This window comes from Phascolarctos cinereus, unplaced genomic scaffold, assembly GCF_003287225.1.
Source record: "Phascolarctos cinereus isolate Bilbo 61053 unplaced genomic scaffold, phaCin_HiC Scaffold_1;HRSCAF=81, whole genome shotgun sequence".
Classification (NCBI taxonomy): Eukaryota; Metazoa; Chordata; class Mammalia; order Diprotodontia; family Phascolarctidae; genus Phascolarctos; species Phascolarctos cinereus.
Genome location: NW_027555514.1, coordinates 212,189,026 through 212,205,031, shown reverse-complemented (window position 1 = coordinate 212,205,031; position 16,006 = coordinate 212,189,026). Strand labels below are relative to the sequence as shown.

The window sequence follows — 16,006 nt, the reverse complement described above, 5'->3', positions numbered from 1 at the left end:
TCCCTCTTAAGGGAGGAGACACAAGACAACAGCTGATGGAATGGTGAGTGGGGAAGTATTGTTTTCATCACATTGCAAAGAGTGAGAGGTCATGGAAAAACCAGGGCTGAGCTGCCTTGCAGACCAAAACTTGTCCCTGAACAGTTGTAACTTGCACTAACCCCACCTCTCCTTCTTGGCTTGCTCTGTTCCCTTTTCTTCAGAATTATTCTGTCTTCTAGGTTTTGGTTACTGGCTAAGTTCTTTAACTGTTTTATGCAATAATAAAAAAAATTAAAGGGCCCAACTTTGGAACTTTCCTCTTCTGTGCTTCTGCTAGAACCACAGCATAGTAGAATCCTTAGTTATATGCTGAAAAAGGTACTAATTCAGTCACTTTTTGGTTTTGATGCCAATATATCCTTCAATATAGCACCTGCCTCCCTTCTCTTATTTCTAGAGGGGCTCGGGTGACAGCCTGTCTATCGACTATGTAAGAGTAAGGGCTTGGTCACTTTTCATTTTTGTCTCCTCAATTACTAGTAGTGCATTACACACACAATCCGTCAGGACATCAGGGATCTGTGGTTGTCATTTACTAAGTACAGAGAAGCCTTCCATGGTTATCACCATCTATGGCCTATAATCTAGAGAGTTTCTTGAGGCTCAAGTAGTAGTGGCTTTCCCAGAGTCACACAGCTAATGAATGTCAGAGGCAGGGTTCAAATCCAGGTCTTCCTGATTCCAAGTCCAACAGCCTACCATTACTCGAGATACCTGTACCTTCCTTATTTTTCAGTCATGTCTAACTCTTCATGACCCCATTTGGGGTTTTCTTGCAAAGATACTGGAGTGGTTCACCATTTCCTTCTCCAGTTCATTTTACAGATGAGGAAACTGAGGCAAACAGAGTTGAGTGACTTGCCCAGGGTCACATGGGTAGGAAGTATCTGAGGCGGAGTTGAACTCAGGTCTTCCTCACTACCCCCTGGTGCAGGGATAGAGTGCCAGGCTTGGAGTCAGGAAGACTCAGCTTCCTGAGTTCAAATCTGGCCTCACACACTTACTAGTTGTGTGACAATCTTCCTGACTTCAGGTCTGGCACTCTATCCACTGTGCCACCTAGCTGCCCTTCTGCATCTGCACCTACTAGATTCTTAGTAATTAAGGTACTTAATAATTGGTTTATTGAGCTGAATTTTTTAAATGTTCTCTCTTTTTGGTTCTTTCTAGGAGCAGTATTGAATAAGCCCAACCTTAAAAGGAACATTTGGTTAACAGGGCCAAAGTGCTAGAAACAATAGCCCAGCTTTCCCTTTCTGCTATGGCCATTGACTCTTTGTGTGACCTCAGAGCACACTCATTTCAGTCCAATTAATATTTTTCTCTGCATCCCTAGTAAACAAGATCATTAAACCATAGCATCTGAGAATTGGAAGGGACTATAGGAATGTCCTAATCCAACTGCCCATCCCAATGAAGTAATCCTCTACACAATATCCCGTACAGATGGTCACCCAGCTTCTAAACTTTTCCAAAGAAAGAAAATGCCTCTCTCTTTTAAGAAAAAAAACTTCTTATTTTTATTTTTCAAGTACAGACAACTTTATTATTCTGTCCCTCTACACCTCCCCCCTCCCACATGCACACACTGAGGAAATTTTTAAAAGATAAAGAAAACTCTTAATATAATTATGTCATTCAGCAAAATAAATTCCCTCATTAACCTTATGTGAAAATGTACACCCCTTTCTGCATTTTAAGCTCATCGCTGTGTCAAGAGTTGAGTGGGAAGTTTCATCTTTTGGATCTGTGGTTTGGCATTTCAATGATCAGAGTTCTAAAGTCTTTCAAGTTTTTCTCTATATTGTTTTTATCATTGTATAAATTGTTCTAGATCAGCTCACTTTGTTCTGCAGCAGTTCCTAGAGATTTTCTCATTTTCCTCCAAAATTGCCCATTTCATCATTTCTTATGGCATAGTGCTGTTCTATCACATTTATACATCATACTTTCTTTAACTATTTCCCAATAGGAAAATATCACTTTAATATTGAATTTTTAACTACTATGAAAAAACAGCTGCTACAAATGTTTTTATACTTATAGATCCTTTTCCTCTTCTTTTATTTCTTTGAGGTATAAGTATTGAGTGCTATATCTGGGTCAAAGGGTATGTACAGTTTGGTAGCTTTCTGGGCTTAGTTCCAGGTGGCTTTCCAGAGCTCATTCTTTTTTTTAACAACTCTGTTAGAAAGTTTTCAAAAATGACAAAAGTAAGAAATATGTACTGTATATAAGCCAAAGATGAGCATCTTATACTGAAAACCAAAACAAATAAGTTAAGCAACTCTGTAAAGATAAGCCAAACATTTTCTTAAGAAGAAATCTACCTCCACCAAAAAATCCTACACCTAGAAAAGACAGTCCAATGAACAGTGGGAGTGGTGTTCAGCTAGCCAAAGAAATGACCCTGGACAGTGTCTGTAAATCAGAGTTTGGCACTGGCTACACTGCTGAATCTTCAGAAACCCCCATGACACCTAAATCTTGGAGTAAACAGTTTGTTTTCCAGATGAAATCAGTTCCCATGGGGCTCTGTAGGGCTGGGGTGTGATTGTGGCCCCTCTCTCACTTCTTGGGCAAATGTCATGCAAGTTCTTTTCTTGACATGCTTCAGCACAACCCAAATAGCACACAAGCCATGTAACAATCCTGGTCCAAGTTTTTCAAATGCATCCACCCATCTTGGTCCTAATTTTTGAGTGTGCCTCATAAATTGACACCTGGAAAGTGTGAACAATATTTTTGACCATTACAACTTTAAGAATTTTCTGTTCCTTTCTACTTCATTTGCTCCAGAATCAATTCTCAACAATCTAGAAAGATCTATCAAATGTTCTTTTTGGGGACTAGTTTAAAACAGGCTTAGGGGGAAATTAAGGACAATCAAGCCCAAATCCACCACTAACAAGTTTTATGTCTCTTTAAACTTCTCTGACTTCCAATTTCCCAGCCTGAAAAATGAAAAGAATACCTACCCTATCTATCTTGCTGAATTGTTGAGAGGATGAAAGATGATGGATGTAACAGCACATTTTCTTGAAAGTACAAGATTTTCTTTAAAAATTGTATCATATTTCATAGGATTTAAAGCTGGAAGGAATTTTAAAGATTATCTAGTCCAGGGCTTCTTGACCTGGCATCCGCAAGGAGAGTGTGTAGATTGATTTCCCATGAATTTGGATTTCTTAAGTTCTGGTAACTGTATTTCAATATAACTGGTTTCCTTTGCAATCCTATGTATTTCATGCCATTTAGAAACATTATTTTGAGAAGGGGTCCATAGATTTCACCAGACAGCCAGAAGAATCCATGACATGGAAAAGGTTTCAGAACCCTGATCTAGTCTACCTCTCTCCTTTTATAAAGAAAGGAACAAAGGCCCAGCAAGGTTCAGATGCTTGCCAAAGGTTGTATTTATATTTGGCATATTTGGTATGTCTTAGTATGCCACCTATAAGTGGTATAGTTAGGATTGAAGTCCAGGTCCCTGACCCTGAGTTTATTGCTGCTTGAATCATGGTGATATTATTAACTGAAAGATACAACTAATATCTCATAATAACAAGATTCAGCAGTGTAGCCAGTGCCAAACTCTGATTTACAGACATTGTCCAGGGTCATTTCTTTGGCTAGCTGAACACCATGGGCCTTTCAAATTGTTACATTGTAGGGGGCAGCTATGTGGCACAGTGGATGGAGCACCAGCCGTGGATTCAGGAGGACCTGAGTTCAAATCCGGCCTCAGACACATAATACTTACTAGCTGTATGACCCTGGGCAAGTCACTTAACTCCATTGCCTACCCACCCCCCCAAAATTTGTCATGTTGTAATAGAATTTTGCCAAAGTGAGCACTTTATTAGAAATCACATTCTCAATTATGTACAAAGCAAACAACTAATGCCTGGTGTCTCTGTAATGCAGGGTTGAGTAACTTTTCCTCATTGAGCTATGGGTAGGGGAGGCAGAATAACTCTCCCCTCAAAAAAAAAAAAGGTAGGCTCAAGTCTGGGAACAGCAGTCTCACAACCAACTTAGAACTTTTGCATCCTGACCAGCAACCTCGATCTCCCGCAAAATGGCAACTTCGAGCTGATTGTGAATGTCCTAAAGGAAGACCAGGTTCCCCATAACAAGACCACTGTTGTTGGGGGTGGTGCAGTTGGCATGGCATGTGCCATCAGTATCTTCATGAAGGATTTGGCTCATGAACTTGCCCTAGCTGATGTAATAGAAGACAAACTAAAGGGAGAGATGATGGATCTCCAACATGGCAGCCTTTTTCTCAAAATGCCAAAGATTGTTTCTGGCAAAGACTACAGCGTGACTGCAAACTCCAAGTTGGTTGTTGTTACAGCTGGGGCACATCAACAGGAGGGAGAAAGTCGTCTTAATTTGGTCCAGCGCAATGTGAATATCTTAAAATTCATCATTCCCAATATTGTTAAATATAGCCCTAATTGCAACTGCTGATTGTTTCCAATCCAGTGGATATTTTGACCTATGTGGCCTGGAAGCTAAGTGGCTTTCCTAAGAACCAGGTTATTGGGAGTGGTTGCAATCTGGATTCTGCCCATTTCCGTTACCTAATGGGGGGAGAGACTTGGTGTTCATTCTTCAAGTTGTCATGGATGGGTCCTTGGGGAACATGGAGACTGTGTGGAGTGGTGTGAATGTTGCTGGTGTCTCTCTGAAGAATCTTTATCCTGCTTTGGGAACTGATGCTGATTCAGAGAATTGGAAACAAGTTCAGAAACAGGTGGTCGACAGTGCTTATGAGGTGATCAAGCTGAAGGGCTATACTTCCTGGGCCGTTGGTTTGTCTGTGGCAGATCTGGCAGAAAGCATTATGAAGAATCTTAAGAGAGTGCATCCAATTTCCACCATGATTAAGGGCCTATATGGAATTAATGAGGATGTCTTCCTTAGTGTCCCGCGTGTCTTGGGGCAGAATGGCATTTCAGATGTGGTGAAGGTAAACCTGAATCCGGAAGAGGAAAGCTGTTTAAAGAAGAGTGCCGACACTCTTTGGGGAATCCAGAAAGAGCTGCAATTTTAAAGACTTTTAATGTGCTGCCATCTTACCATAGAGAACATGACAGGGGTTAGCTATGATGCGCTTTTCAAATAGGTCAAAACCTTCCTCTGATTAGTGACTGAACACCAGAAAAGTAAAACCTGTGAACACACTCTAGTCCCTTCCTAAAGTTAGAAATGGGGAATAGTACAGTGTGGCTACTCTTTGTTAAACCCTGTTGTCGTTTGTGTATGATGCTGAGTATGACTTGTACAGTCTTAGTAGCTGGTATCAAGCAGATCCAGCACCCCAGGGTATATAACTGCCTGCCTTGTATGGAAGTGCTGCAGGTTCCCGTAGGTCCAGAAGACAACATTCCTGGATACAAAACACCATATAGTAGTAACACTTTATTGATGCATTGATTACCTTTGTACCCCTCCATTAGGGCTCTACAGCATGGCCCCATATACCACCTTTCCAGAGGACCTGATTTTGTCTACCTGTGTGTGTGTGTGTGTGTGTGTCTCAATAGTTGTAAATTTCCATATTATATAAGATCTATATAAGTACCACAATGCAACCAATTCCTTAAGTGTCATACTAACCCTAAATACTAAATAAACAACAAATAACTGAAAAAAAAAGGTACACTGAAGGGCCACAGAAGTAGAAGTTATTTAAAATGCTGGTGCTATTGCTAAGAATTTGCCCAACTCTAAGGCAAACAAACAAAAGCCCCATCAGACTGAAGTTGATCTTTAATGGTCTGCCTTCTGGAAGTTTCTCTTCCATCCCTGAGGATGCTGCCTCAAAATAAAGTGTGATGTCGAATTCATCCCCATGTAGGAAATACAGACATGCTTCTTACTGCAGTGACTATGTCAGATGTGCACACAAATATGTATGAGTGTTTCCAAAAATCTTAGCTTAAAACTGCCTTAAGATTTTTTAAACACTCTATACTCATTTATCTTAATGGAATGTACTAGTAGATATAAAACTTTAGATAGGGGCAGCTAGGTGGCACAGTGGATAGAGCACTGGCCCTGAAATCAGGAGGACCTGAGTTCAAATGTGGCCTCAGATCAAACACTTGACACTTACTAGCTGTGTGACCCTGGGCAAGTCACTTAACCCCAATTGCCTAAAAAAACCCCAAAACTTTAGATAGCTACAATCTTCTCTGGGCATCAGTTTCCTTATATCTAAAAAGAGTGAGAAGGATTGGATCATCTCTAAGGTCATGATGGTAAATGTTTAATAACCAACTTTGGTGGGGTGGGGCAGAATGTGCCTATGATACATCTTTAGGTTTAATCTGCATTATTATCATTTCTCCATCATTTTCTGAATCCTAAACAATCAACAGAACAATAAATCAAGCCCTAAATTGTGTTCACCAATTTCTTAAGTGTAAATGCTCATACTGAAATTTTAACAATCAGCTTTTTGTGGCTGGTCTGAGCTGGCTCCAGCACCCTGCTGCATCTTTTCCATCTTTAAGATTCTATTATTCATGGGGCAGCTAGGTGGTGCAGTGGATAGAGCCCTGGCCTTGGAATCAGGAGGACCTGAGTTCAAATCCAGCATCAGACGCATACCACTTACTAGCTGTGTGACCCTGGGCAAGTCACTTAACCCCACTGCCCCATTAAAAAAAAACAAAAACAAGACTCTATTATTTTATGAAATTGTTAATCATCAAATTAGAGGCTCCTTGTTTATACTGCAGTGTACTAAGTGAACAAATATACTTTCAACATAGTATTAGAAGATAAAGTTTTTTTAATCTATTTCTCCCAGTTTCTGAATCATTTTATAAATTGTTTTACTTTAGCAATAAATTAGAATTCTGAGGTGAGGAGACATGAGGGGGAAAGATGGTACAACAAGAAACAAGAACAATAAAGAATTTAGCTCCACCATCATGTTACATATTATAATGAAGGGCTAGGAGTAGTATCTAGGTCAAAGTCTAGCTCTCATGGAATAGAAAGTTAGTCCTCATCTGATTATTGAATGTTGTATATATTTAGACACAGTCACTGTCTTTTTTTTTTTGCTTTACTGTTTTTCTTTGTTAGTATGGAAGGCCTCATTTAGTGTGTGAGATAGGAGTGGGAAATGTGTGGAAGGGTTTTAAGGAGAGATTATCACTATATAACTGATATAAAAACAAAAGGTGTCAATAATACTTTTGTTAAGATGGAAGGGGAAAAAAAGAAAAAAAACAGCAGCAGACCCCTTCAATCTATTTAAAGGGTTTATAGAAAATAGACAAAGTGGTGGTAAACACATGCAAAAATAATACAAGAGTATATGTGCTAATCAGTCTTTCTGGCCACCAAATTTCTCAACTGTCTGTAATGGTCTCTGAAAGACAAACACACATACTAATTCCAGGAATACCAGTCCTTCTGCAAAACATAGGCTAAATTCCAGTGGCCACAATCATAAGGGTAGCAATATTTTATATTCAGGAGGTCAAACGGAGCTGAAGCATGTTCCAGATGCACCAATCTAGGTCAAGGAAATCCTACATACCTTTTGGATGTACCAGTCATGAGCAAGACAGTAAGTGTGCTACAGAAGTCATTCTAGCAGTTTCTATCTTTCTGTTCCCCCTCCTCCCCCATAAGAATTCTTAACATTTTTTGCATGTCATAAACTCCTTTGTCAGTCTTCTAAACCCTAGGGTCCACTTCTTGGAACAATGTTTTCAAATACCATAAGATAAATTACATAGAATTACAAAGAGAACCAATTATATTGAAATACAGTTACAAAAACATTTTTTAAAAAATAGCTCAAGGAGACAGCTAGGTGGTGCAGTGGATAGAGCTCTGGCCTTGGAGTCAGGAGGACCTGAGTTCAAACTCGGCCTCAGACATTTGGTATTTACTAGCTGTGTGACCCTGGGCAAGTCACTTAACCCCTATTGCCTCACCAAAAAAAAAAAAGTGTATATATATGTACATATATATATGTATATATATGTACATATATATACATATATATATACACACATAGATAGATAGATAGATAGATAGATAGATAGATAGATAGATAGATAGATAGATAGATAGATAGATAGATAGAGATATAAATAGTTCACAGACTCCAGATTAAGAACTTCTGATCTAGGAGAAGAGATCCAATCTGGCTAGATGATATAAGGCAAAGAAATTGCTATGATGGCTATGCATGATTATCCAATTATTTTCTTGGTTCCATTCCTCCCTCTTTTTTTTTTTCTAGGCAATTGGGGTTAAGTGACTTGCCCAGGTCACACAGCTAGTAAGTGTCAAGTGTTTGTCTGACTCCGAATTTGAACTCAGGTCCTCCTGACTTCAGGGCCGGTGCTCTAACCACTGCGCCATCTAGCTGCCCCTTGGTTCCATTCCTGATACCATTCTAGGTGTTTCTATTTTTATTCCCCATCCCCTAATTTTGAGTACCTGTCACTGTTCAGACCAGAGACTGCCTCTTCTTTTAACTATCCACAGCTGTTCACCTCCTGGCTCCAATGTCTCATGTCTCCCTTTAAAACTAAAAGGAAATGTCCTGTCAAGTTGGCTGAGTAAGTTATTGTGACTAAGTCCAATTCTGCTGGATAACCTCAAATTAGCAACAAAAATGCCAAATAAAATAAAAGCATAACAAAATAAAGGAAGAGAAAGAAAACACTCATGAGAAAGACATCAAATGAAAACGAACAGAAAGACCATAGAAATGAATAAGAATAAAAAGAGCCCAACACAGTGGATCAGTCAAAGAACGTGAGAAAAAATATCCTGAAGGAACTAAAAAGACTGAAATGACAAATACACTTCTAGAAGGCAGTATAGGCAAAATGTTGGTTGTCCTTTGTTCTTGAAGAAGACCAACATGACATCACTACGTTGGGGTCAAGGTACAGTGTGTCTGACTGGGGCTGATCAGACCAATATGAGCTCAGAAGGGTTTACCACAGGTAAGGCACAAATAGTATACATGAACATTTGGAGTGGAGATGTCTCTAAATTTGTGCATCTCACATTTCTTTTGAGCTACTTCAATTCTGCTTCACTCATAGAGCACAGAGCCTTCTTTGATGAGAGCACACCATGCTGGGTGTTCCTTTACCAGTGTCTCCCGTGTCATGCAATTGATTCCAAAGTTCTTCAGATAGACATTGACAGTGTCCTTGTATCACTTCTGACTTCCACGTCAGTGCTTGACTTGTGTGAGTTCTCCATAAAATAGTCTTTTAGGCAAACATACATCTGGCATTTGAATAATGTGGCCAGCCCATCAGAGTTGTACTCTCTGCAATAGAGTTTGAATGCTTGGCAGTTTAGTTCAAGAAAAGACCTCAGTGCCCAGTACCTTATTTTGCCAGGTAATCTTCAGAATCTTCCTAATTCAATTTAAATGGAAGTGATACAGTTTCCCGGCATGGCACTGGTATACTCTCCAGGTTTCACAGGCATACAACAATGAGGCTAGCACAATGGCTCTGTAGACCTTCAGTTTGTTAGGCAATCTAATACTTCTTTCCCACACTTTCCTTTGGAGCCTCCCAAACACTGAGCTAGTTCTGGCAATGCATGCATCAACTTCACCATCTATGTATATTCCTGGAAAGTACACTGACAAGGTAAGTGAACTTATCCACAGCATTCAATATTTCTCCATTTGCTAGAACCAATGGTACCATGTATGGATGATGTGATGCTAACTGGTGAAGAACATGTGTTTTCTTGGTGGTGTTATGCCAATATGGAAATCTATCTTTCCCTATAAGGAAGTAAAAAGGGATGGAGATAATAGAAGCGAGAGGGGGGAGACTAATAAAAAGGAGAGTATATTGAGGAAGGCAGTGATCAGAAGTAAAACACTTGTGAGGAGGGAAAGGGTAGGGGTTAAGAGAGGGGAAGATAAACAAGCAAAAAAATAGCATGGAAGAAAATACACAGTTAGTTATCATAACTATAAATGTGAATGGGATGAACTCACCCCAAAATGGAAGCAGATAACAGAATGGATTAAAAACTAGAATTCTACAATATGTCGTATACAAGAAACACATTTGAAGTGGAGAGATACACGCAGGGTAAAGGTAAAGGCCTGGAGCAGAATCTGTTATGCTTCAGCTGAAGCAAAGAAAGCAGTGGTAGCAATCGTGATCTCAGACAAAGCAAAAATAGATCTAATTAAGAGAAATAAAGAAGAAAATTATTTCTTGCTAAAGGTACCATAGACAATGAAGTCATATCAATACTATGGTATAGCATCTAAACATTTGAAGGAGAAGTTGAACAAGTTATAGGAGGAAATAGATAATAAAACTATATGAGTGGGGTCCTCAATTTTCTCCTCTCAGAATTAGATAAATCTAACCAAGAAATAAACAAGAAAGAAATTAAGGAGATGAACAAAATTCTGGAAAAATTAGATATGATAGATCTCTGAAGAAAATTGAGTAGGAATAGAAAGGAATATACCTTTTTCTCAATAGTACATGGCACCTACACAAAAACTGACCATGTACTAGGGCATAAATACCTCACAACCAAATGCAGAAACACAGAAATAATAAATGCATCCTTTTCTGATAATAATGCAATTAAAATTACATTAAATAATGGACAATGGGAAGAGATTAAAAATTAATTGGAAATTAAATAATCTAATCCTAAAAAACAAGTGAGTGAAAGGACAAAATCATAGAAACAATAGATAATTTCATTTAAAAAAATGAAAACAATGAGACAGCATACCAAGATTTATGGGATACAGCCAAAGTGATACTTAGGGGAAAATTTATATCTCCAATTGCTTACATCAATAAAATAGAGGGAAAAGCAGATCAATGAACTGGACATGCAACTAAAAAAACTAGAAAAAGAACAAATTAAAAATCCCCAATTAAACACCAAATTGGAAATCCTGAAAATCAAAGGAGAATTTTATAAAATTGAAAGTAAAGAAAACCATTGAACTAATAAATAAAACTAGAAGCTGGTTTTATGGGGAAAAAAACCTAGTAAAATAGATTGGTTTAAAAAAGGAAAAAAGAAAACCAAAAGAAAACCAAATTACTAGTATCAAAAATGAAACGGGTGAATTCAACACAAATGAAGAGGAAATTAAGACAATTGTTAGAAGCTATTTTGCCCAATTATATGCCAATAAATTTGACAATCTAAATGAAATGGATGAATATCTGCAAAAATATTAATTACCCAGATTAATAGAAGAAGAAATAAAATACTTAACCCAATCTTAGACAAAGAAATTGAACAAACCATCAATGAATTTCCTAAGAAAAAATCCCCAGGACCAGATGGATTCACAAAGGAATTCTACCAAACATTTAAAGAACAATTAATCCCAATACTATATAAACTATTTGGAAAAATAGGTGGAGTCCTACCAAATTCCTTTTTATGACACAAATATGGTGTTGATACCCAAACCAGGAAGAGTCAAAACAGAGGAAGAAAATTATAGACCAAATTCTCTAATGAATATTAATGCAAATTTTTAAAATAAAATACTGGCAAAGAGATTACAGTAAATTACACAAGGATCATACACTATAACCAGGTGGGATTTATACCAGGAATGCAGAGCTGGTTCAATATTAGGAAAATTATCGGCAGAATTGACCACATCAATGACAAAACCAACAGAAATCATGTGATTATCTCAATAGATACAGAAAAGGCCTTTGACAAAACACAGTACCCAGTTCTATTAAAAACACTAGAGAGCATAGGAATAAATGAAGCTTACCTTAAAATGATAAGTAATATTTATCTGAAACCATCAGCAAGCATTATCTGTAATGGGGATAAGCTAGAAGCCTTCCCAATACAATCAGGGATGAAGCAAGGATGTCCATTACCACCTCTATTAAATAATATTGTACTTGAAATGTTAACTATAGCAATAAGAGAAGAAAAAGAAATTAGAATAGTCAGTGAAGAAACAAAACTACATTCTTTGCAGGTGATATGATGTTATACTTAGAAAATCCTAGAGAAGCAACTAAAAAACTACTTGAAATTATTAAAAACTTCAGCAAAGTTGCAGGATACAAAATAAACTGATATACATCATCAGCATTTCTACATATTACCAACAAAGTCCAGTAGCAAAGATAGAAAGAGAAATTCCATTTAAAATAACTTAGACAATACAAAATATTTAGGACTCTACCTGCCAAGACAAAACCAGGAACTATATGAACACAGTTACAAAGCACTTTTCACATAAATAAAGTCAGATCTAAATAATTGGAAAAATATTAATTGCTCATGGGTAGGCTACTCCAATATAATAAAAATTCTACCTAAAGTAATCTATTTGTTCAGTGCCATACCAATCAAACTATCAAAAATTATTTTATAAAGCTAGAAAAAAATAATAACAAAATTCATTTGGAAGAACAAAATATCAAGGATATCAAGGGAATCAATGAAAAAAATGCAAAAGAAAGTGGTCTAGCTTTATCAGACTTCAAACTGCATTATAAAGGGGTAATTATCAAAATAATCTGGTACTGGCTAAGAAGTAGAGTGGTGGATCAGTAGAATAGATTAGGTACAAATTATGTTGTAGTAAATGACAATAGTGATCTAGTATATGATAAACCCAAAGATCCAAGCTTTTAGAACAAAAACTCATTATTTGACAAAAACTGCTGGGAAAACTAGAAAATAATATGGCAGAACTAGGTACAGACCAATATCTCCCACCGTGTACCAAGATAAGATCAAAATGGGTACATGATTTATACATAAAGGGTAACATCATAAGCAAATTAAGAGAGCAAGAAATAGTTTATCTGACAGATTTATGGATAAGGAAAGAATTTAGAGCCAAAGAAGATATAGAGAGCATTACAAAATGTAAAATAGATAATTTTGAGTATGTAAAATTAATAAGCTTTTGCACAAACAAAACCAATACAACCAAGGCAGAAAACTGGGGGAAATTTTTATAGCAAGTTTCTTTGATAAAGGCCTCATTTCAAATATATAGAGAACTGACTCAGATTTATAAAAATACAAGTTATTCTCCAATTGATAAATGGTCAAAGGATAAGAGCAGGCAATTTTCAGACAAAGAAATCAAAGTCATATGAAAACATGCCCTAAATCACTATTTTTTTTTACCCTGTTTATTTGTTTAGTGAGGCAATTGGGGTTAAGTGACTTGCCCAGAGGCACACAGCTAGTGAGTGTTATGTGTCTGAGGCCAGATTTGAACACAGGTACTCCTGACTTCAGGGCCAGTACTCTATCCACTGTGCCACCTTGCTGTCCCCTAAATCACTATTGATCAGAGAAATTCAAATTAAAACAATGCTGAGGTACAATCTCATACCTATTAGAGTGGCTAATATGACAAAAAAGGAAAACATTGGATGTTGGAGGGAATGTGAGAAAATTGGGACACTAATGCACTGTTGGTGGAATTATAAACTGATCTCATCATTTTGAGAGCAGTTTGGAACTATGGCCAAAGGACTATAAAACTATGCATACCCTTTGACACAGCAATACCACTGCTAGGTGTATATCCCAAAGACATTCAAAAAAAGGGGGAAAAATTTGCATGAAAATATTTGTACCACTTTTTGTGGTAGCTAAGAATTGGAAATAGAAGGGATGCACATCAACTGGGCAATGGCTAAACAAGCTGTGGTATATGATCGTAATGGAATATTATTGTGCTATAAGAAATGTCAAGGAGGACGACTTACATGAACAGAACCCACAGAATGTTATACACACAGTAAAAACAATATTGTTCAATGAAGAACTGTGAATGAGTTAGCTATTCTCAGGAATACAGTGATCCAAGACAACCCCAAAGGACTAATGATGAAGCATACTATCCACCTCCAGAGAAAGAACTGATTGATTGAACACAGACTGAAACATGCTATTTTTCACTTTCTCTGAACTACCATATTAAATTCAAAACATGAGTTTAAAACACAAGCTATATGGAATAGAGATTCATGGTTTCAAACGCAGTCCTCATTTTCTATTCTGGAAATGTTCATGTCAAGTTCATAATAAAAATGGTAAAGAAAAAAGGAAGGAAAGAAGGAAGGCAGGAATCTATGTCTTATGTCATCCTCCAGATTTACAGCACTGCTCTTAGTGGTTTTCTCCCCCAAGAGGAAAAAGCACTTGGGATTGATGGGGAATTGGCCTCCCCACCTATCTAGGCAGCCCGTATAATTTTCACAATACCAGAGAGGTTTGAGATCCAGGTTTGCTCCACTGCATCATGACTCTGAACCCTTGCTCATCCTCAGTTCCAGCTCCTACTTGGGCCAGAAACTCTTGTGCTTCATCCATAACTTCATCTAAGAAATCCTCGGAGTGCTTCTCTTCATATGGCACTGGTTCTTCAATACACATTGTACCTGGAGGAATTACATGCATTTGTAGGCCCCTCCCCCCTTGCAGGGAATTGAGTCTGTTTCTCTATGCAGCTTTCCCATTCACTTCATTTTTCTCCTGTGTGCTTTCTTGCCTTCATGCCACTTGAATTTGTCTGTAGGAGTACCTTTTAAAGTTTATGCTCCGGGAATGTAGCTCAGAGGTATGAACTAGCTGTGAATCAATAATTTTCAATCTTTGTCAATTTGGTGTCAAAGGGACCTAGGGCATGAAAGTAATAGAATATTATTACATCACAAAAAATTATGAAAAACAGAAAGAAAGGCCTCCTATGTACCAAAATATTCATAGCAACACTTTTTGTGGTAGTAAAAAGCTAGAAAAGATAAATGTCCATTGATCAGGGAATGACAAGACAAACAGGTCTGTGAATATGACAGAATATTGTTGTGCCATAAGAAATATAGAAAGATTTGATGGTCTTATGAACTGATGCAGAGTAAACAGGAATATGAGAACAGTATAGGTAAAGACCATAATAAAGTAAATGAAATAGCCCCCAAAGCCAAATTCCGAGTGACGACCAAATCTTGGACCCAGAGATTGAGTAATAAGACACATCTTATCACTAGCTGTGTGACTCTGGCCAAGTCACTTAACCTTGACTGCCTCAACAGAAAAAACAAAAATAAAATAAAATAAAATAAAACACATCTCTATCATTTTGATAGCAAGGTACCAAATGCAGTAGTTATCTGTTGGGTTAGCTTAATAGTTTGTCTTTTTCATGAGACAGTGGTTATTGAAAGGGGTGTGTATGTGTGTGTGTGTGTGTGTGTGTGTATCTGGGAATAACTATGAGGTAAGCACAAAAGACTTATTAAGCACAATAAACCTTATTGAAGCCTTTTTGTGCAGTCATCACGGGAGCCTAAGATAAGCTCATGGTTAAATCTAAGACAATTGGTCCCCAAGCATTTTTTGTTTTGTTTTGTTTTGTTTTTGAATCTTCCTTCAGTTGAATAATCCACTCCTATAAACTCACTTGGAATGCAGTAAAATCAACTCATCTGCGGACAAAACTCCTTATAACAATATAGACAGCAAATAAATGAAGTTTAAATAGAGTAAAGTAGCGATGCCAGTTGTCAAGGCAACAGTGAAACAGGGGAGACACAGTGGAGAGTGGAATCACTTCTTAGAGGGTAGTGAGCCAGACAAAGTTCTCATTCTTCATGATTATATACAGTTTGGGAAAGTACCACCTTTCCTTGCTATTGGCCGGTGAGACCCTCTCCTTTCTGTTGAGAGAAGTTCCCCAGCTTCTCTTATCCCACAAAGCTGCCACCTTCCAGATCCTTCAGTCCTGAATTCTAGCTGAGAAAACTACACTTCCCATCAGACTCTTTGCCAATAAGGTGCTGCATTTTTTTTGCATGTCCTTTTTTTTTTTTAAAGGGAAAGAGATAAATATGAGGAACTCCAAGAAACATGAGAAGGTGTATATGAATTTATACAAATGGAATAAAGCAGA

General features: G+C 37.6%; 1 pseudogene; it reads left to right on the top strand.

Moving 5' to 3' along the window:
- Positions 1–4,197: 4,197 nt before the first annotated feature.
- Positions 4,198–5,141, top strand: LOC110193991 (L-lactate dehydrogenase A chain pseudogene; annotated as a pseudogene).
- The last annotated feature ends 10,865 nt before the right edge of the window (positions 5,142–16,006 follow it).